This window comes from Eubalaena glacialis, chromosome 7 (genome assembly GCF_028564815.1).
Source record: "Eubalaena glacialis isolate mEubGla1 chromosome 7, mEubGla1.1.hap2.+ XY, whole genome shotgun sequence".
In the NCBI taxonomy this organism is placed as follows: Eukaryota; Metazoa; Chordata; class Mammalia; order Artiodactyla; family Balaenidae; genus Eubalaena; species Eubalaena glacialis.
In genome coordinates this window covers 5062925-5084590 of record NC_083722.1, presented here as the reverse complement: position 1 = coordinate 5084590, position 21666 = coordinate 5062925, and the positions used below count along the sequence as shown (strand labels likewise).

Genomic DNA, 21666 nt, shown 5'->3' with positions numbered 1-21666 from the left:
CATCGACAAGTCTCGTAAATCATACACATATATGTACTATTATTGGGCAAGTGTATGAAGATGCTGTTGTAATGAATACAGAAAAATTCCACTAAAAGTGTTATTTTTAAGAACTTTTTGTTAGAGCTTCCCAACAGAGTCTAAAAGTATACCTAAAATTATGTTTGCCCCAGAAACATATGTATATGTATAACTGATTCACTTTGTTATAAAGCAGAAATTAACACACCATTGTAAAGCAATTATACTCCAATAAAGATGTTAAAAAAAAAAAAAAAGAGGTCCTTATATTAGAAAAGACTGGGAATAACTGCACTAAAACGCCCAAATTACATGACACTGATTGAAGCAAAATATCCAATTAAAAATAAAACTACAGGTACGTAACATATCCCATCAGCCGTTAACATTCACCCCGGTGTCCTATACAAGATGGAAAACACCTCCTTCTCAAGAGAACTTGACCTTTTAGAAGGACTCTTTGAACTGCTCAGCTTGCTTTTCACCAGTGATTCTTGTTTGTTTGGAGCAATAGGATGGCAGATCACAGGCTAATCAAAAAATAAATACGTTTTGTCAGTTCAGCATTTTCCTCTTTTGAACAAGTCAATTTCCGATTACCTATTCATAATTTACAGTAAAAATTTTAACCTTAGATTGGCTTCATTTAACATAGGACCAGTAAGTGCCCAGGGAACGCAAAATAATTAAAACATTAACCTCTGACCCCCCCTCCTCAAATTATGCCACATCAAAATAAAGTGATTTTCATGGCAAAGAACATTTGAATACAACAGAAAATACTTATCCCATTAAATTTTTAATAGATACGGTATAATTTAAAGGCATGTACAAAAATGGGCTTTTTATTGTCTACAAATGTAACAAATCTCATCTTTTGTAATAAGCGTATGTATCCAGAGGAAGCAGATATACAACAAGGTGATTTATGACTCATGAAAGTAAGTAATTTTACTTTCTTATGTGCTTTACTAGCTTTCTCTTCCTTTAGAATTTTTCTATAGTGAATATGAGTTAAATGTGCAAAAAAAAAAAAAATCTAATGGGAAAAACCTTTCTTAATACTTAGGGTTGTTGACATAATCCGCTTACTAACATCCTTGGCAAAAGAATAATGGTGGCTCCACAATACAAACGTTCAGAAACCCCCCACCCCACCCAATACAAAACTCCAGGCATCTGGGCTTGGCAGGGTTGCTGACACTGAAGAGAAATGACCACGTAAGACGGAGGTTCCCGCAGCCCTGCCCCTGCATCTCTCCAGGCCTGATGTTCCTCACCTGTAAACTAAGGGGTGGAAAAAGACAATCTGGACGAGGACTCCGAGGCCCCTTCCAGTACAATGTTCTCACTGGAAACCAAGAAGATGCACATACAGCTTCATCAAAATCTTGCTAGTCGTGACACCACTTGCCCAGGGTAGCTTTAAACTGATTTCACCAACTTTACCAACCTCAAACGCTTCATAGACAGCACAGGCAAGAGAGCAATGTTGGATGAATAAAAAAACACTTTTAAAAAGTTTCAGTGGCCAGCACATTTTCGGCGGGGCTAATTGGTATGGCAACCCTGCCCCAAAGGAAGGCAAACATAGACAAGAGGCTTGAAACCACCAAGGCAATGCCACTCATCGAATGCCGGCGCGGTGCCAGACACTGGTAAGTATTTATAGTGTTTTATATCATGTCCTCCAATCCCATGACATAGATCTGATTACTCCTGAAATTTTACGTGTGTGAAAAAAGTCTGCTGAGGGCTTCCTTGGTGGCGCAGTGGATAAGAATCCGCCTGCCAATGCAGGGGACACGGGTTCGAGCCCTGGTCCGGGAAGATCCCACATGCCGCGGAGCAACTAAGCCCGTGCGCCACAACTACTGAACCTGAGTTCTAGAGCCCGCGAGCCACAACTACTGAGCCCGCGAGCCACAACTACTGAAGCCTGCGCACCCTAGAGCCCGTGGTCTGCAACAAGAGAAGCCACCGCAATGAGAAGCCCGCGCACCGCAACGAAGACCCAACGCAGCCAAAAATAAAATAAAATTAAAATTAAAAAAAAAAAAAGGTCTGCTGCAAAAACCAGAGATCTGAGGTGTGAGGTATTGTGCCTGTGTGCCAAGTCACCCAACTGCTCTGTTGGAGTTGCCTTCACTAGGATGGGGCAAAATGACCCTCTCACTCCAGTCATTCCTTTATTCAGTACTGACTGAGCACCCAGGCTGGGCCAGGCACTGGGCTAGGTGCCTGGGATCCTGCGTGAACAGAGGGGAAAAGGAGCAAAGAGCCCTCATGGAGCTTACACTCCGGTACGAGGAAAACAGATCATAATGCCTAGATCAGAGTGGGTGCTTGATAAACATTAGCTCCCCCCTCCCATCTTTAGAAATGGGAAAAGCATTAGAAAACAAATCCAACAGAAGCCATCAGCTCTAAGCCAGCCAGCCCCAAGCCAGAAAGTTTTACTTAATCAACAAATATACCAGCTTGGGCTCAAAGTCCTTATACTGGAGTGGCCTCGGGCAAGTTATTTAAACTCTCTAAACCTCAGCTTCCCCGTCTGTAAGATGGAGATAACAGCGACCTCAGAAGGTCGATGCAAAGGTGAAATGAGACAAAGTACAAAAAGTGGAGGGCACAGTGCCTCCTGTACTTTAAGGGTACCAGGTATGATTAGGAGCATCTTCCAAACCTGCAAAATGTGGACGACACTAGCTTGGTGGGCTTGTTGTGAGGACTATGAAAATAATGCACGGAAAGCATTTACAAAGACCGCATGTGATGGTATGTATTTGCTTCTTTAAAATGCCAGTGACACCAATGAATGGGGAGGTGGCCACAATGGCATCGCCAGGCTAGAGCTCAAGAGAAAAGAGCTGGGGGGAGGGCACACCGGGGGGAGGGGGGGGTGGTGGTTAGGAGCCTCAGAAGGGCGTTTTGCTTCTAACACAGGTGCTGAGTATGTCCCAGACCTCCCCTTGCCCCAAATTAGGGCAGGCGAGGGCACCTTTTGGGCTGTGGCAGTTACCACAACGGAAAGCCAAAGACTTGGAAAAGTGGATGCGAGGGAAGGGTCAGCAGTCTGGGCTCAGGCCCCACCCTCGGCTGTAACACCTGGACCAGGGCACGTGCTCACTCCCATCTCAGGACACACACGCGCCAGGAAAGCCTTTCCACCCTGGTTTCAGTAAACCAGCGTTAACATATAAACCAATATGCCGACATTATAAACATGATCCAGGATTCCAGTGGACACGTCCCCAAAAGAGATAAGCCAGAACATAGAGGTCTGAACCCAAAGAAGTCTATAGCTGTAAAGAAAGAAAGCCCCCCTCCTGTGTGTGTACATCACTCAGTGCGCTCTGGGCGATTCAGCGATCTGAGTGCTGCTTGGTTCACCCTGTACCAGCTGACGGGGGTGCGCCCTCTGCCTCGGGCCAGAAATCAGCAGTGAAGGAGCCCTAGCAGCCCCGCGAGGTACAACCGTGGCCTCGATGCCCCTCCCGAGGACATTTCCAAAGCCTCATCAGGCCACCTGTCACTTCTCTGCTCAAAACCTTAGGACTCCCTCTCACGGACGGAGGACAGCTCCAATTGTGCCCCACCCCCACCCCACCCCAGGGAGCCCTGCAATGCCAGCACCTTCCAGTATGCGATCCTCAACCCCAAACTACACCTGCAAACCCAGCCTGCCCCTTCCCGCTGGGACCGCAGCCTTCCCATGGGTGCACGGCTCAGGGGCCACACTGCACTGTGTCCTTTCACGATGTAAACTCCCAAAGGCAAGAACCACCATGCTCCCCCATGACTAAACCTAGTATCCTAAACGTAGAGGCACTCAAGTAATGTGTTATACTCAAATCCGCGCCAACTATTAAAGAATCAAGACGAATGAAATCAAGCTTCAGAGCTGCTGGGCTGGGAACTCTCCAGGTACCACGGTGTCATGAGGTCCCATGAGGTCCCACGTAACCAAAGAACGTCCTTCAGACTGTGGATATGGCCTAAAGCTTCCTGGTAGTCTGACACTGGCTGTGTGATCTCAGAAAAAGTGAATTTCTCTAAGCCTCAGTTTCCTGTCTTTAAAAAGAGGAGGATGATACTTATGCCCCATCCATGGGGTAACACATGCAAGCACTCCGCACAAGGCCCTGGGCCCGAGTGGGGCTTTCCTTCCCCAGTGAGTCCACCCTGGCTGGTCACAGACAGAAGGAACCCACTCAGCGCTTTGAGACACCTCCCCTCCCCCCCAACCCCACCCCTCAAAACCCCACCCCAGCTCATAGCATCCCACCTCCTCCCGCACGATTCCCGCTCCAGTGAGAGAACTCGGTAAGAAACAAAACGAAACGAGAGGTTGCCAACAGTTCATAAAATCGTAACATATAAATATCAGTTTTAGGTGATGAAATTATTAACTTTAAGGTATGTGTTTCGTCCAACCTGCCCACTCTGCAGGGGCCTTCCCACGTTTTTCACAGCCCTCTCAGCCAGGTCCCTCGGTCCCTGAGTACAGGCCTTGAAATGTATAAAGTCACACATATTAAAAATGGATCTGTCCTCCCCAGAGGAAAAGGCAGTGTGTGCCTCCACCATAATTAATAAACCACGAGCGTCTCTGGGGCCCGCTATCTGCCTTCACACCCCGCATCTCTGTGGGCACAGCGCGCCTTTCCTGGCCGACCTCACCCGTAGGAGGAGGTGGAATCCCAGCAGAGGACTGGGAACACGGGAGGGCAGATAGAGCATTACCTGGGCGAGGGCAGATGCTACCCGGGTGAGCAGAACAGGCACAAATCCACTCCACTCAAGGCAACTTCGTCTTTGTGAGCAGATTCTTCTCCCACCCGCGGCTTCCAGAAACCTTCATCCACAGGCTCGTCAAGACTGCACACTAGCTCACCCTCCCAGCCCGCATTCGCTCCCGGCTGACAAACTGAATAAGTAGCTCCCCCCGACTCCCAGCATCCATCCTCAATATTTTCGAGGGTACAGAAATGAGTCTGTCTCTAATTCCCTAGCTGATGAACTTAAGTACCAAGGAGTAAAACACAACCAAGGAAGTTTAAACATTGTTGAACTGAATTCTATCTGCTGAAAATAAAGGTCCCACCTCTCAATGATCATTGAACACCACTTCAGACGGCAGCCCACATGTCCTGGGCTGAAAAAATCTCTTGGGAAAAACGGGAAGAAATATTCGGTTCCATGTGGCATCAACGTCCAAGTTCATTCTGCTGGACAAGTCTCCTCTGTAGCCTGATTTTTCTAAAGGTTTAGCAGCGTTCTCTCCGGGGCAGAGCTGCTCACATCACAGCCCGGCTTCAAAGCACTTCCTGGCCCACAACTGCCTCCACAACTGGCCATCTACACTGCCAGAGACACATCTCAACACCCCTTCCACCCTAACTCGGCACAGCATCCCAACCGTACTCTCTGGTCTCACCCCACGGCTTACCCATCCTGTCTCCAAAGAAGCCTCGTGTTATCATCCCCCAGGGCCTGTACTTATACTGCTCTGCACCTAGAAGTTCATTTTCCCTTTCCTACACGCTTCTCCACGTGGCCAGCCCTTCACATCTGAGAACAACATCACTACCTCTTTTCCCGACGGCTTCCCACTGCCAGGTCCTCAGTGTGTCCTGGTGTCTCTGCCGGTTGTGACGCACTGGTGAGTTTCAGGGCTGGACCACGTCTTACGCATCCTTGCCTCCCTGGAGCCTAGTGCCTGGGGGAGGTATCAAGAAGCATTCCAATGCAGGAAAGCTGATGGGATTCCAGCCACGAGAAAGAAAGAGCCCGGGATGCTGGTCTCCAACCCAGACTTCTTTCACTACTCTTCTGCTGGACCCATCAAACTGCCACAAGCAAAATAACAACGGTACTAATAACGGTGGTAGGAGCTGGTAGCACACAAGGCTGAAATTTTCTATTTGTAACTAAATTTCAAAACAATCCTCCTCCACAGACCCACCGGAAACAGGAAACAGACCATCAGGCGCTCGACGCAATTCAAGACCTGCTGGTTCCACAACTTGCTCGGGGGCTCCCACAAAAGGGTAGGAAGAGTGCACAACTGGACACCCTCACCCCAGAAACGTTCCATGGGAGACAGGGACTGTCCTCCAGTCCGTGTGGCTCCTACTGCTTAAAAAGCAAAGCAAACAAACAAAACACTTCCTAGAGGCTCTCTCCCCTGAATATGGACAACTTCAAACATTCGGTTAGTAATTAGATCAATTCAATTGTTGCCCCTACCGCCCTGGGAACACAGACCACTGGGCCTCTTAGATGGCTGATCCTGACCCCCAGTACTAACTCCGAGGCAACACCTTGATTTTATATATTAAATAAAATGATAATAGCCTATTATAACAGCAAACAAGTGACCTGTTTTCAAGGCATTGGCCCTCCAGAAACCCAAGGCAACCCTCACCCCCAGATGCTCAGAGCTTACAGCGTCCTGGCTTTTCCAAAGTGGCCAACACACCGTCCTTACTTTGAAACGGAGCTCAAGCACTTTTAGTGAGGTTAACAGTGGGTGTCCGCAAGAAAGAAGTTAAGGGGCAGGCATGCGCCCCACTACCCACCACACAGAAGACGAGCAGAAGCCCCGAGTGCCGGCCCAACATCTCCGCTCCCTGGAGACTCTCATGGGAACTTAGGGAAAACTGTCCCCCAGCAGGATGTTCAGGGCCTCCCCCGACGCTCTGCAGGGTCTCCCGGGCCCCGGGTGCTCTGGGGCAGCCACTCCCTCTGGCTGATTTGTCAGCCAACTGTACCTCCCCTCCCGCTTGATCTTCCACAGAAATGACGGTCTAACTCACTTTATCAAATACCAGATAGAAGGACCTGTTTCACGGGTTAAGTTTTAATCTACGTCCAGAAGCCAGCGGCCCCGTCGCACGCGTGTCCCTGTCTTTCCCCTTGCTGTGTACCGCAGGGCTCTGCACACAGCAGGTTTTCAGGGGATGTTTATTTGGTGACTATGTCATGTCATTGTGAAAGGAAGTGGAGCAGTGGTCACCAGCACAGGCTCTGGGGTCAGGCTGCACTGCTTGATGCCTACTAGCTGGCTGCCTCACGGGGTCTCAGTTTCCTCCTCTGAATAACGGGGATAATCACTGAACCTACATCACAGGGGCAGAGAGCTGTTGTGAGGAATGAATGAGATGACCCACGTCCAGAATTCAGGACAAGGACATAACTGGTACGTGCTCGATAACCTTAGTTCACATTACTGCTTCCTCCACCACTCTCGTGCAGACAGTTCTTCCAGATGAAAAGCCTAACAACCATAAGAGGGTGAAACGGGGCAATATCTTGAGATTTTTTGACTTAGAGTCATATATGGATGAAGTCTAACACGGGCAGAAAAGAAACTGAAAAGCCAACATCTGGTTTATCTGATATAAAGCGAATACAGGTGGGCTTTGACTAGTGATGCTTTTCATCAAGGGCAGTCTGTAATTCAAAGGTCTGCTGACCGTATTTAATTGCACTCTCGGTAGAGTCGTTTATCATATGAATAACCAGGTCATAGTTTCTGCTGTTTGCGGCTGGATTTCTGTGTCTTCCCTTTTCTGCAGATACAGGTGGCAGCAGGAGCAACCTGACTTCCCAGAGACAAGCCGACCAAAGGAGCCCTCCCCGAATTCCATCTGCCATAGAGATAAAACAGTGAAATAAAGCTGCCAGGCCATTTTGGCTGCGTTCTCTAAGTGTAATCATTTGACCACCCCCGAGCCCTTCAAGAACCAACACCAGGGATTGAATACACAACCGTTTAAAGAAAAAAATTACCCGACAGATAGCGTGAGTTGTCACCACTATCTAGCAGTTAGGGGTGGGTTATCTTAAAGTGAGCTTATATAATATACACCTTTGTCACCAGAAACTGGCTACTGAACATACTACCCACACCAATTCCGGACACTCACTACAAGGCCATCCCTAGTAAGCTATTTTTGCAACAAACGTATTAGATCTCCAAGTCCACGCTTCTGCTTGGGTCACGGTGAGGTGAGGGACTGCGTTGTGTGCATTGTACCTTAAGGTTTAAATTTTCCAAAAAGATGCGTTAACCCAGTTTCTCAAGTTCCCTTCCCACCATCCCCTCACCAAGCTGTTTCAGCTAGAAAGAAGCAGAGGGGCAAGGCCCCTGCTGAGCTTTTCTCCCCCCATTAGCTCACCTTATCAAATGTAGGGCTGGAATAAAGCGTGCCATCTGTTACAAATGGGATGTGAGGCTGCGGTGATGCGGGAACACCCGTGCTTTTTCAACAAAAGATGTTAAATCATACTCTCCCCAAGGTGGGCAGCGCTCTCTGGGGGCCAGTGGTCGGTTTACCTGGGTCTGGATTGATCCCATATAAAAGAGAAGCATCTGGGGAGCAGGCTGGGACTCACCTGAAGTTTTGATGAGTCATTTGTATGACGTCAGAGAAAAGCTTTACCTAAATCCGGGAGCACCGCTAATGCCTTCTCGCAAGATGATTTAAGGAAGGTGTCCCAGCTCACAAGGACGAGCGAGGCAGGACCTCTCCAACCCCCTCCATGAAGCAGGAATTCCAGTACAGGAGGAAGTAAGGAGGGTGGCACTCCCCAATGGACTCTCTGGGGATCAGATTGCACAAGGCAGCCGGCCTGTGCTCCAGCTCCAAGTTTTTACCAACTCAGCGGAAAACACGCCACTTTCTAGCTCATTCCACAAAGATTTTGTTTGCCTTGAGAAAAAAAAAAGTTAATTAACGCAGTAAAAACCCAAGGACTGCCTTGGGGCGATGGGGAGCAGGTCGGCCATCACCAGAGATGTTCAAACACAGGCTGGACCGTGGCTCGGTGGAGACCATCCCCGTGGAAGGATGAAATCTCTTCCTTTGGCACCCAAAGGAGATACACAGCACATTTTGTTTACTGAAGGAACTTTGTTTTCACACAGATTACTGGTCAAGCAAAACACTGTTGTCGTTCTAAGACATTCAGAGCATCAGTGAACACTGAGAAACTAAGAAATAAGTTGGAAAATCAGGTCAGGAGAGGAGTTCTGACCCTCTTAAGCAGAAGGCGGGGGCAATTTTGAGAGTCCTACCTTGGTTCTTACCCCGGAGCCTCTGCCCCTGAGCCCCAGGCTCACAAGTCAAAGAGATAAAGCATCACTAAAACAAACAGAAACTTAAATACGCTTAAGGTTTTAGTTGTATGCCTCATCTGAAAACCATTCAGAAGCTCAGGCCATCGAGGAGAACTCTTCCATGTTCCTTTTGGCCTCAGGAAATTTAAAGGAGAGAAAGAAAGGAAGAGGAGGGGCGGGGAGGGGAGAAGGAAGCCATAAGTAAGAACCTAACTTCTGTTTCTCACTTTTATAGAAGTCCTTTCCATGCATTATCCATGCCAGGAATAGTATGTTTTGACCAATGAAAGCAGTACAAGTAGAGAAAATGCTGATAAAATTCACAAACATAACTTCTTTGAAGGGTAGGGAACGTACCTGGTTCATAAACCTTGCTTTATCCCGTGATCTGATCTCAGAGAAAGGCACCGCCAGCCACCAGCCTCGGAAGCCTGAGACCTGGAAATCATCGGGCCCATCCTCCATCCCATCCCCCAGCCAGCCTCAAATCCTTCCTCCGGCCTCCATCTCTGTCAAACCCACCCAGGCTCCCCACCTCCACTGCCACCCACTCTGAGCCACCACTGCTTTTCAAAAGTTGTGCAAAACCAACCTTCTCGACGAATCTTGCAAACAGAAGGTAAAACAGTCACTTCCTTCTACTCTAGTTTATTCTCCACTCTGGGCAGGAGCAATCTTTAAAGATGCAAATCTCATCATGCCAGTCCTTGGCCTAACACCCTGCAAGGCTTCCCAGAGTTCTCAAGGGAAAACTCCAAATACCTGTGAGCTACAAGCAGCCCATCCACCTTGCCACGCGTGTCACCCGCCTGGGTCTGTTCTTCCTCCGCGCTGCTCCTCTCCAACCTCAGGGCCTCAGCACCAGCTGCTTTTGCTGCAACTCTCCTTCTCTTCACGGTGTAGCTCAGGGGCCACTCTGGGGGGATGCCCCCTCCACCTGCCTCCCAGCATCCTCCTCCCCTCCCCCACAGTGCATGTCACATGCTCTTGTCATACTTAACACCCAGCCCAGATGGAAACGACTTAGTGGTCCTGTGTCTCTTTCCATGTCTGGGAAGCTAGCAACTGTCTCTCTTTCTCATACTAGTACCCTTGGTGTTTATGACTGCCATCCCATCGTTGAAATTCAAATTTGTTGAATAAATAAAAATCTATAAATAAAGATCTATAAGTGGTTTAAAAAAAAAAAAAAACGCACTATGAGGTTTTCAAATTTGGGGGTGGAAAAGTGCCTGTTTTCCAAAAGGAGACTGAATCTGATACTGAATCCAACTTGATACAGTATTTTAGAAGAAGGGGGTTGTAAAGCTTTACTAAGCTCTCAAACAACAAATGGTTTTCAGAAACATTATTTTCATGATTTAAAAACAAACTTAATTTAGAGACGTGCAAGTTGAGCCTCCTTTAAATTATACTTGGTTTAAATTTTTAAGTAGGACAGTTTGATCCAATATAAGTTTAACTTACCAAGTCGTGAAAACCTGTTTGAGATGCTTACTAACCAATTTTATATAATTATCCCTCAAAACAATTAAAAGCCCTAAAGTGGAAGAGAAAATGGCTTTTTAAAAAAATCGGTTTTTCACATCAGAGAGGAACATACACAAGCCTCCTTAGAAATAAGATGAAGTTGGAATATTATATTTGAATGTATCTGCCAGATCTGAGCCTAAACTCTAGTTATCAGGTAAGCACATCAAGGAATATTTAAAGGTAGCAATAATGTACTTTTAATCAACTAGGATTTTATCTCATATAAAGGATACCAAGACCTTCCAATTTAAAAAGAAAAAAAATGGTAATTCCTTATTCGAAAAGGAAACCTATCCACATAGTTACAAACATAAAGGTATAAAAGGATCCATAAGCAAAACGCCTCTCTCTCACCCCATCCTTATGGTATCTCCCCTATTTCTGAAGACATAGGTACCTCTTTTAGAAGAAAGTTAAGAAAGGATTTTGAGATGATTTTGTGTATTCGGGGTTTTTTTTAACTATAAAGTCTCAGCATAAAGGAACCTCCCCTAAAACAGTGAAAATGATTCTTTCTGTAAATACGATCTATAATCAACTTCCATCATGTACATACATATATTGCGCGCACACACACAAATAAGGCAAGATCTGTACCCTGTAGGTTTCTGGTTTGCACTTTATTTTAAATCCAAGGAGTTACAGAAAAAAAGAAAAGTTAAATTATACACGGACCAACACTCCTATTAACTCATACCACTAATGAAACAAAAATCTAACTAAGCAGAGAAAGTGGGTCCACACATTGGAGCTCAGAAATGATTTTGGTCTTTGATCTGTGTGCCCATCTCTCCTATTTAATATAAACTTCAAACCAAGAGCCATGAAAAGTGGTTATAATTAGTAAGGGCCCCAGTGTGACAGCTTTTAGTGCAATCAGGTATTAACAACTTTTTTTTTTCCCTCTTTAATTTTGAGTAAATTAAGCTGAGCAAACTTTTATTTTAAAATTTCTGTAATTCAAAATGCTTTCCCACCAGTGTGCACTTAGCACCCAATTTCTGCAGGATGGGTCTGCTGGAAAACGATAGTTTACTTCTGTTTCCTTCTCTTAATTTGTACTGATATTTAGGACTTAGCTTCCAAATTATACGTGCTCTTCTCCAAAAATAACCTGCACCTCTTCAGAAAAACTCTGGGTTTTTTATATTCGAAAATGGATCCAACAATAATTATTGAATAAGCATCAACTGTGCAACCCTTGAGCTAGGTACAGAAGGTGGAAAAATATGATTTGAAGTTGCTGGCTATTCTCCAGGTGGGGAAAACATGCCAACAGGTAAATTACAACAGACAGACAGGCCAGATGGGGTAAGGGTTATTCTGGATGGAGGACTTGATTCTCCCTGCAAGAGGTGGTATCTGAGATGGGTCTTGAAAGAAGAGTTGAGAAATGTTGTGTGCAAGGAGAAGGGGATGGGGACAAAACAGAACGAACACTCCACAGAAAAGCAGAAGCAGGACGAACTCCTTCAGTGTGGCAGTGGCCTGGAGGGAGAGTGAGAAGGGCTAAAACTAGGAAGACAGTCTGGGAGCTGCCGATGGAGGTCCTCGTGTGCCAAGTTGAGGAGTTTGGATTTCTTCCTGCAGACAACAGGGGGCCATGAGATGTTTTTCAGCAGCAGGCAAACCCCATGTGCAGCTATAGTGTCCAAGCCGAGTGGAGGGCAGACTGGAGGAGGGAGACAAAGGGAGCAGGAAATTGACTTGGGAGGCGCTTGTGACATGATGAGGGCCTAGGTCAGGACAGTGGGGCAGGCAACACCAGAGTCAGACTGGACCGGGGTTTTGAGGAGGGTCTGGTGACTGCTGGCAGCTGAGAGAGAGACCAGAGTCAGGGACTGGCCTGGGAGGCTGGGTGGATGGTGAGTTTCAGCTCACCTTCTAGAAGTGGGGGAGAGACTTTTTTCCCTGCAACTTCCCTCCAACGCACCTGCAGGTGATCCCCAGCCTGGCAAAAGCCGTAAATGGAGAGGGGGATTGGGGACCGCCCAGTTTACAGGTTGGAGGAGAGGGCAGCAAAGCACCAGAAGCACAGCTCTTACTACACCAGGCGTGGGCTGGCGAAGCCAGCTTCCAAGCAGGTCACTGACACCATCAGCCCGGAGGGACGTGAACGGGACCCTGACAGTCTGTCCTCGGGTTAGGATGTAAAGAAAGCTGCCTGTAAGCGTTAAACATTTCTCTTAGGTAAGTGGGAGCCCAGACCATTCTGGAATCATCCCCCTCTCTGCCTTTTCTTCTTGCTCCAAAGCTTCCTCCTCGCCTCCTGCCTGTAAGATGGGGGGTGGGGTGGACCAGGACAAGGGTCAGGCAAGTGGCACCTGTGGCTAAAAGATGGCTCCTGCCACTGTCCTAGGCATGTCTGGTCCGAGGAAATGCAGTTTAATGTTTGTATACCACATTTTTTTTTCTTTCAATCAACCACCTTTCCGTGCGTCTGAGGTCCGCAAGTCCCCAAAACATAAAATCACCACCGTCTCTTCCCTTGATCCCTCTCCAACGTTCCCTGGTAAAGCAGCAGCCTGCCAGCCACCTGCTCAAGAGGAGATGTACGGACAGAAGACAGGGCTCCCAACACTGCCCTATAAAAAGGGTGGAGAGGGCTTCCCTGGTGGCGCTGTGGTTAAGAATCTGCCTGCCAATGCAGGGGACACGGGTTCGAGCCCTGGGCCAGGAAGATCCCACGTGCCCCGGAGCAACGAAGCCCATGCGCCGCAACTACTGAGCCTGCGCTCTAGAGCCCACGAGCCACAACTACTGAGCCCGCGTGCCGCAACTACTGAGCCCACACACCTAGAGCCCGTGCTCCACAACAAGAGAAGCCACTGCAGCGAGAAGCCCGTGCACCGCAACGAAGAGGAGCCCCCGCTCGCCGCAACTAGAGAAAGCCCGCGCGTACGACAAAGACCCAACACAGCCAAAAATAAATAAATAAATAATTTTTTTAAAAAAGGGTGGAGAGTTATGTAAGAATTTTGCAAAAACTTAAGAAAACAAAATAAGGGAGACTACAAGGGCAAAAAACATTAACTGTCAAGCAAGTAAGGGCTAATTCAAACACTGAGCAAAAAAATAGGGGGGTATGGGGGTACCCTCCATGTAACTTCAAACACGAGGGAGAAGTGGCAGATGACAGCGCCAGCGCTAGTTACCTAAATAAGTGAAGCAGTGCCACCTACCAGGGCAGCTCCCCAGCGCCAGTGTATCTGGTTTGTTTTAGAAGCAGACAAGTTCTGGAACTTTTATTTACTACAGGGTTTTTAAATATATGTAACTCCACTTAAATGTTTTCCCCAACCCCCAGTCTTCTGTGAAACCTTGAACTCGCCAACCACAGCACCTTACAGGCCTGTAAGGAGAGCTTACTCGCTCTACGAAATTCCAGATCCCCGAATGTGCCACGTGCAGTAGAGTCAGAACGCCAGGCTGCTTGCACACGTGACACAGGCCTCGACTCCTGTACCTTTAAAGCAGCCTTTCTTACCCTCCACCTACTGACATTTGGGACCGGATAATCCTTTAGCTGTGGGGCCTTCAGGTGCATTGTGGGATGGGCAGCAGCACCCCTGGCCTCGACCCACTAAAGGCCAGTCGCACCCCTCCCCCCGAGCAAGGCAATCAAACGTGTCTCCAGACTTTGCCAGATGCCCCCGGGGCAGGGAACCACCAAGCTGAGAACTACTGCTTTAAAGGGGGCATCCAAAGCTTACCACCTGCCTTTCCCTTAAAATCCATCCCTAAGTGAACTCCACGAAGAAGAATTTGCTAGCCTGTTTGTCTCTAGGCGCTCGAAGCAAACATAAACTCTGCCTGAGTACTGGAGTTGTGCACAATTCTGGAAAGGAAATCCAGAGTGGATACCCACAAAGTTTCCTGAGCTTAAAATACACCGCTTTCTTCCATATATAGATTTTGACTTTCTGGAACATTTATTTTATCCTTACGATGATCCCACGAGGTAGAAAACCTACTGAAAAAAAATGCCTATAAAACCTACTGAAAAGAGTGCCTATAATCACGTTCATCAAGAGAAATGCTGGCAAAAGCTAAAAAGTTTCTTTTCTAATTGCCTTACATCTTCAAATTCAACCACAGCATTATTGTGAAAGGATCTGGTCTCATTTAAAAAGCACACACACAGATAAACAGGCCCTGTATATTTAATGCTCTGTCTTCTGAGGCCAAGCTGACTTGAAAAAGCAGGTGTTGTTTGGACTGAGGCTGGGGCTGGGTGTTCTGGGTCCTGGGCCTGATTTATTACCAGCCACCGGGTGGAAGTTGGCACAGCTGGAAAATGGGTTAATACACCCACCCAGCCCTCACCATGCTGCTCTGAGGATCAAACTCAAATCTTTGTTCAAGGCCTTCACAAAAGCAGGGTGCAGTTAACTTTGTCCAGAGTCTGCCCTAATGAAAAATGAAATTTCACAAGTAGTGAAACCACTAAAAGCCTCCAACATTCTTAAAGCCATCTTACCCCGCAGTCTCTGAAAGAGGGGGTAGAAGAGATGAGATACCAAGCTAGCCAGGGGAAAAACAAATAGAGCCATTTAAAAGCTTTATCTAATTACCCCCACTGAGACTTTTTCTCTGCAGTCTGGCTGGCTGACAAAGAATGTGGTGGGGCTTTTGACTGGGCTTTCTCCACCCTATCGGGACCACCCGCCCTCCCCCGAGTCTGAAAGGCCCGCAGGAGTAGCCCGTACCCAGACGCGGGGACTTTACAGAGGCTTTCAAGTCCTATTAGCACGGCTTGCTTGAATCACACTGAACAAACAGTCTCCACCCTCTCCCACTTCTTTTGTCTAAAGCACCTATTCACTGGCAGCCACCTTTATTGATGGGCAGACTGGCTCACCTGTGCCCGAAGTACCATCAGAAACAAGATGCACCAGTAGCTGGAAGGGAGAGCTCCCTGCGCCCTCCTCCCAGGCTCCCCCCACCACCACCCCCCCCATCTCCACCAACCAACACCAGCTACACTCGGACAGGGACACCCAGGGAAGGTGACGAGGGAAGCAGAGACCAGCACAGTGGTGACCCTGTCCCAGAGGACAACTAACAGAAAAGGAAAAAGTCCGTCACCCTCGCGCCCCATCTTCCTCACTCTCCCACCTCGGTCATCATGAAAACAACGCAGATGGTTTTCCTCTCTGTATTCTGCCTTCCATGGGAGCAGGGGAAATTAAAAATAAGTGATGCATTTCAGAAAGCACATCGTATGCCTGCCTCTGCGTTTCAGATGGTACACCTTTTACCGCTGATTTATGGGGAGGCCCCCAAGGGCGTGGAAATCACAGCCTGACCCCTGCTTTTTGAAGACAGCCATAGCTATTCCTACTCAAAAACCACTTTCTAAGTCTAAAAGAGAGAAAGAAAACTCACTTACCCTGCCTCCTTCCCCCACACCCCAAAAAAACCCATCTAATTTCTTAATTATATTTGGCTATAAAAAACATTACTCAACTTTGCCTGTTCAGTAGGTCAGATGTACACAAGTAATCTTGAGGAAGGGAAACTTCTGAGTTAGAGTGAGCTTGCCTTTCAACCAAGAGAGGATGATTACTAACCATGGCTTCGGTTAGATTGCAACCCTTTTATCTCACTGAAATACCCCAAGATCCTTCAAGTGTTGCTTTCGAACACTTGGTTCCAAAGATACTCTACACCTAATGTAATTATTTTCAAAAAGGTATTATGAAGTGTTCTGAAATAAACTGAGATGGGGAGGTGGAGTGAAAAGGAGGAGCCCTATCAAAACTTAATCTAATCTCAGTAAAGGGGGAAGAAGACCATTGTCCTGTGATCAGGAGACTATATTGCCTTCGTTCTATGGATACTCTATTGCATTTCTATCTTTTGAATACAAACCTGTTTAATAAAGAGTAAAATAAGACATCACTTCATGGATTAGGTAGGTTTTCCAAAACGAACTAAACAATCTGTTATTAATAAATGAAATAAGGTGACGTTACACATGCATTTCCTTGGGAGGATTTAACCCGAACACACAGGTAGCAGGGAAGAAGTCCACCCAAACAAGCTGCCATCTGACACCAGAGTTGGTCAGAGAGCATGAACTTCAATTAAGACACTTACAAAAGAGAGATTATTTAAATGTGATAACAAAAACAAAACAAAATTAACATCCTACTTTCCTAGGTCAAAGGACATGGAGAATTCAGAAATTAATTAAATCTAGTTAAATAATGTAAAACAGGGAAGGACTCCCTTTCAAAAATGCTTTGGTTAATTTTAGCATCCTTCTGTTTAGCTGCTTAGCAACCCTTATCCTATGACCTTTTAAGCACCACCTACTTTTCAAAAGGATAATGAATAGAAACATCAAAAGGATTCACTTCTGACTACTTCCAGTGAGCACGTTTAATCAATTTCTGTAGGAGTTAAAATTTATATTAATTATGCCATACAAAACCCTAGAAGGGTAGAATTTTTTCTTAGTTTCATTAACCAGGAAATTTCCTTCACTGAAGATAATAAATGATGTTAACAACTGAGCATAACACAGCTAGCAAAAACTTCCAAACTGATCTTAGCAAGTGGACCAGCACAGCAGTTCAAAATTGAGTAAAAATGCAAGCCACATAATGGCAACTACGTAGGGCCCGGCACACAGCAGGGAACCAATCAATAACTGTTGATGGCATGCCGACTAAACTAGGTAGGTTTATTTTTCTCCTTCTAAAATAAAAGACCCTTCCATCAAAAGGTCATTTGTTAGATGATGCAGATAGTTAGGAATGGATGCCCCACCTGTGCCAGCTGAGTCAGACCCATCTTCCCCATCACACAACAAACACTTGTCTGCCATAAGGGCTGAGGCTCTGAATTTCTGATGAGAAATAAAGTGGTATCTAGAAAAACGCAGAGAATGATATGCCATAGAACAGTACACGTCAGCAGCATTTCTTAAGAGTATCACATAACGAGCAAATCCTCTTTAAAAACAAAACCTCCTAAAATGCAACCTGTTTAGCAGTATTTTTAAGAATTATAAAACAGTGCAAGTTCATTAACAACCTAAAATGGACCACAAGGTAAACAAATAACCAAATCAAAGGGCTCTCCCTTTCTTTTGTAAAAGTGGGGGGGAGTGGGAAGGAAGGTGTTTTTTCACACATTTAAAACTTGATAAAAGCCATTCAAATGTTTAATTCATCAGTGTAACCAAAGCTCAAAACACATCAAAGCAAGATCCATCAGCGGTACCCAGAAGCTCCCTCCCAAGGGTAGTGGCTCACCTTTGCATAAATTGCTTGAAGAATAATTTGAACCCATTCCTTCAAAAGTTCTGTGTGACTCTTGAAGGGAGAACTAAACGTTTTAAAAAAGAAAGCGAGAGAAAAAAAGAAGTTTCAGCCAAGACTTCAGCCTCTAACTTAAGACTTCCGGGTTACATTATGTCTTAGACCCATACCTGCCTACTCGAAAAGGCACCAGACCTAGAGGATGCTTTTAAGGGCCATGGGGAGAAGAAAAAAAAAAACCCAAAACAAAACAAAAACCATTCTTTTCTTTGCAGTTCCCTTTTCTCCACTTTCCACATCAATTAAATTTATTTCAGAATACACTCACGCGCACGCACACACCACCGCCTATCTAAAAGAAAACGACCTCAAAAATATGGGATGCACGCGAACAACTCGGCCTTTGCACAAATCACCTCAAGTCTCCTCTTCAAGACAGAAATACCTCGCTATTTCCAGCATCCCTATCCAACGGGCAAACTTTATTTCCACTGGCTTTTAAACCTAAACGCTAAAACAAGCACGGGGTGAATTTTTCTTCTGGTGAAAACCATCGGACAGGTTTTTCAGCGTATCCCAAAGTGATATTTTTTATTCACCTTCCTATCTCTCTCCACCACCACCATCCCCAAAAAAGAAGCCGAAAAAACTCCAAAGTGCCCCGAATGTGTCCTGCTGCTGGCTCTGAAGCCGTGTAGAATTTCGTAATGGAATGTGAACTGCTCGTCCGGATCTGGGCTCACGTTCTATCTTCTAACCAGTAAGGAGCGAGGGAGGGCAAATCTGCTGAGCAAGGAGAAATACTTTCCTGCTCTTTTATAACCCATCGCGGATGCACCGCGGACGCTGGACGCGAGCTGCACGCGGCGCCTGTCAACCCGCCCGCCCGCCGGCCGGTCCCCGTGCCCCTCCTCTGCCCGCCCCCCCCCAACCCCGCCGGAAAAGAAAAGTGACCCCACCGAGAAGTGGGCTCGGCCGCCGCGCCCCTCACTCACGCGCCTCCCGGGCCCCGCGGGCGGCGGGGAGCGAGTCCCCACATCCTCGACGCGACCCTCGGCCCCGTCCAGAAAACACGCCGCTTCCAGGGAGGGGGCTGGCGACTGGAAGGACCTCCCCTGCTCCTTAGCAACCATTAAGGTCGCAGTTTCCTAAGAGACCGCGAGCGGGGAGGGGGCGCGGGGGACCGGGCCGAGGCGGGGGGCTGGGGGCTCACTGGGTCTTCAGCCCCTCGACACCGCCCCCCCCCCCGCCCCTGCTCGGCTCTGCGGGCCGGGACGGGAGGAGACAGGGAAGACCCACAACTCGCAAAAAAATTGGTCCAGCGGGCAGCGGACAAAAGTTTCCGAGCGCGCTCCACAGCTGGGCGGCGAAGCGGGCCCCGGCGGCCAGCCCCGCCTCGGATGCTCCCGGCCTCCTTCCTGTGCTCGTGACGGCGCCGGGCGCCGAGGTTCCCCCCCCCCCGCCCCCGCGATGCAGGCTCCGCTCCACACCGATGGCTCCCACGAAAACACGTACACCGCCAACGGAAGGGCAAGGGAACAATACGCGCGGACGCGAGCCCCCCCTGCCCGGTCACCCGGGGGCGGTGGTCGGCGTGACCACCAGCCACGAGCCGGGAACGGCGAGGGCGCTGGGCTGCCCGCGGCCCCCTCCCGGCCGGCGCCGTCCGCCCGGGAGGATCAAAGTCCGCAGAGCAGGGCGCGGCGGATGCTCCCACCGCGCGGCCCCGGCGGGCACCCCCGAGCCAGCACCCCAGGCGGGCACCCCGAGCGGGCACCCCCGGATACCTTGCGGCGGCGGGCGGGCGCCGTCATCTCCGCGCTCCTCGGCCCAAGAGGGACTCGAAAGTATGTAGGAGAAAAGTTTCTCCTCCCACATGGGGGGGAGGATGTCGGGGGAGAGAGGGCGGAAGATGGAGAGCAGCGCTGGGAAGATGTTTCTGGCCGGCGGTGCGCGCACCATCCGAGTCCCGGCGGTGCTGGTTAAAAATAAATTCCGCGGCGGGTGCGGCGGCGCGGGTCGGGCCGGATTCCTGCGCTCGGACGGCTAATATGGATGCGCATCAGGTCCTGGCGGCGGGGCGCTGCAGCGGCCGCGGCGGCTCGCGCTGGGAGCTGGTTGGCAGAGCCGGCAGCTCGGGAAGGGGAAAAGGAGCGGAGGAAGGGGAGGAGGAGGAGGAGGAGGAGGAGGAGGAGGGGGGGGGAAGGAGGAGGAGGAGCGGCCCGGCGCGCAGCCGGAGGGGAGAGGGCTGCCCAGCTCATCCCAGGCCGGCCCCACCGCCCCGAGCGCACGTAGCGCGGCGTGGGGCGCTCGGGTCCTCGGCTCCGGGAAACGCTGAGTTTAAAAAGTACAACGCGCTCTGCAGACTTCACCCTCCCCATCCCCAAAAGTTCTTTAAAAGGTCGCTCCCGCTCAGCCCCAGACATCTCGCTGCCACCCAAGGACCGCGAGCCGGAACCTCGGGCGCGTACTTACGGCCGGGCAGGGCGCTTGGCTCCCAGGCATGATGCAGTGGGGACCGGTGGGCTTCGGGGAGAGAACGAGGAGAGATGCAAACTTGTTCCGGAAAAGGAATCAAAATGGCGTTTCTGGATGTGCAAAGTTCATCAACTCCGCAGTCACTTCCCCTCCTCCTCTTCTCCCACAGGGAGGGAGGTGGGCGAGGAGCAGGCGACCCCGGCGCCCCAGCCGTCGTCCCGGCCCCCGCCTCGGCCCCCCGCCCCGCTTCCTCGCCCGCACGCTCGGAGACTCGCTCTCCCCCTCTCACCCTGATAAGTAGACACATCACGTGTTGTTCCTGCGAGTCTCCTGGGGACGTGTTACTGAGCGGCGGCGGCGGCGGCGCTCGGGCTGGGGGGTGGGGGGGGACCGCGGTACCCGCCGGTCCCCACCGCAGCCCCGGGCCCTATTTTAGCGGGGTGACCGCAGTTTCCATCCCGGGATGGATGGAGGTGCAGTCCCCCACCCCACCCCCACCGCAGCCCCAGGTTTGCCCCACGCCCTCCGCAGGCGCCCCGGGCCAGGGGAGGGCCGGGCAGCCCCGGGGGAAGGGTCTTGGCGGCCGCAGCTGAGCGCCGTCCGACCAGCACAGCGATCGCCGGCCGGCCACCCTCTTGGACCACCGCGCCCCCTCCCCTCCGGCCCCTCACTGCGGGCGACTCCCCGGCCCTGGCTTTCCATCACTTCGCTCAGTGGTTTGTTTCACTATTTTAACGGAGGACGGGGAAAGGCAGCGATGCCTGGGAAGCGCGAGAGGGGCGCCTCGGAGGCCGGGAGGGGGTGCCATGGGGGGCGGGGGTGCCTGGCCCGGCGCCGCCCCTCTTGCTCTCAGAGGCAGACGGGAGGGTGAACCCCACCCGCGCGGTTCCCTCTCCACGCGGTCCTCGCTCAGCATCCAGGTGGGACAAGCCGACGATGGGGCGGGAGATTAAGGAACTGGCGCTTCACCCCGCCCCCAACTTCGGGCTGTTTCTCTCCCAGGGCCGGTCCTTCTCGCTCTGGGGCTGCCGCCCCGGGAGCGTATTCTCCATCCAACAAATTCAACGCTGACTTGGCTTTTGTCACCTTCCCTTCCCCACACTCCACAGCTGATGCTGTAGCGGGGGCTGCCTTGCCCCCAACGGGCCGCCACTGTGTCCCCACCCCGCGATGGCACGGCTGATGCTGTGTCATCCACGTCGCCCTCCGAGGCATCAGGGAAGCCACATGCAATAT

At 49.6% G+C, this 21666-nt stretch overlaps 1 protein-coding gene across 7 annotated transcripts in view; it reads right to left on the bottom strand.

The window, feature by feature from the left end:
• The window catches only part of RREB1 (ras responsive element binding protein 1), a 169231-nt gene that overhangs the window by 107350 nt on the left and 40215 nt on the right, over positions 1-21666 (bottom strand). For 3 of the 7 annotated variants that reach the window (XM_061195688.1, XM_061195693.1, XM_061195694.1), the window contains exon 1: positions 20428-20643. The exons of 2 other annotated variants lie outside the window; for them this stretch is intronic. The gene's annotated coding sequence lies outside the window, so the exon portion shown is untranslated. Of the gene's footprint in view, positions 1-18947; positions 19019-19739; positions 20084-20427; positions 20644-21666 lie in introns of those variants that run through there. 2 more of the 7 variants (XM_061195690.1, XM_061195691.1) reach the window with 2 other exon arrangements.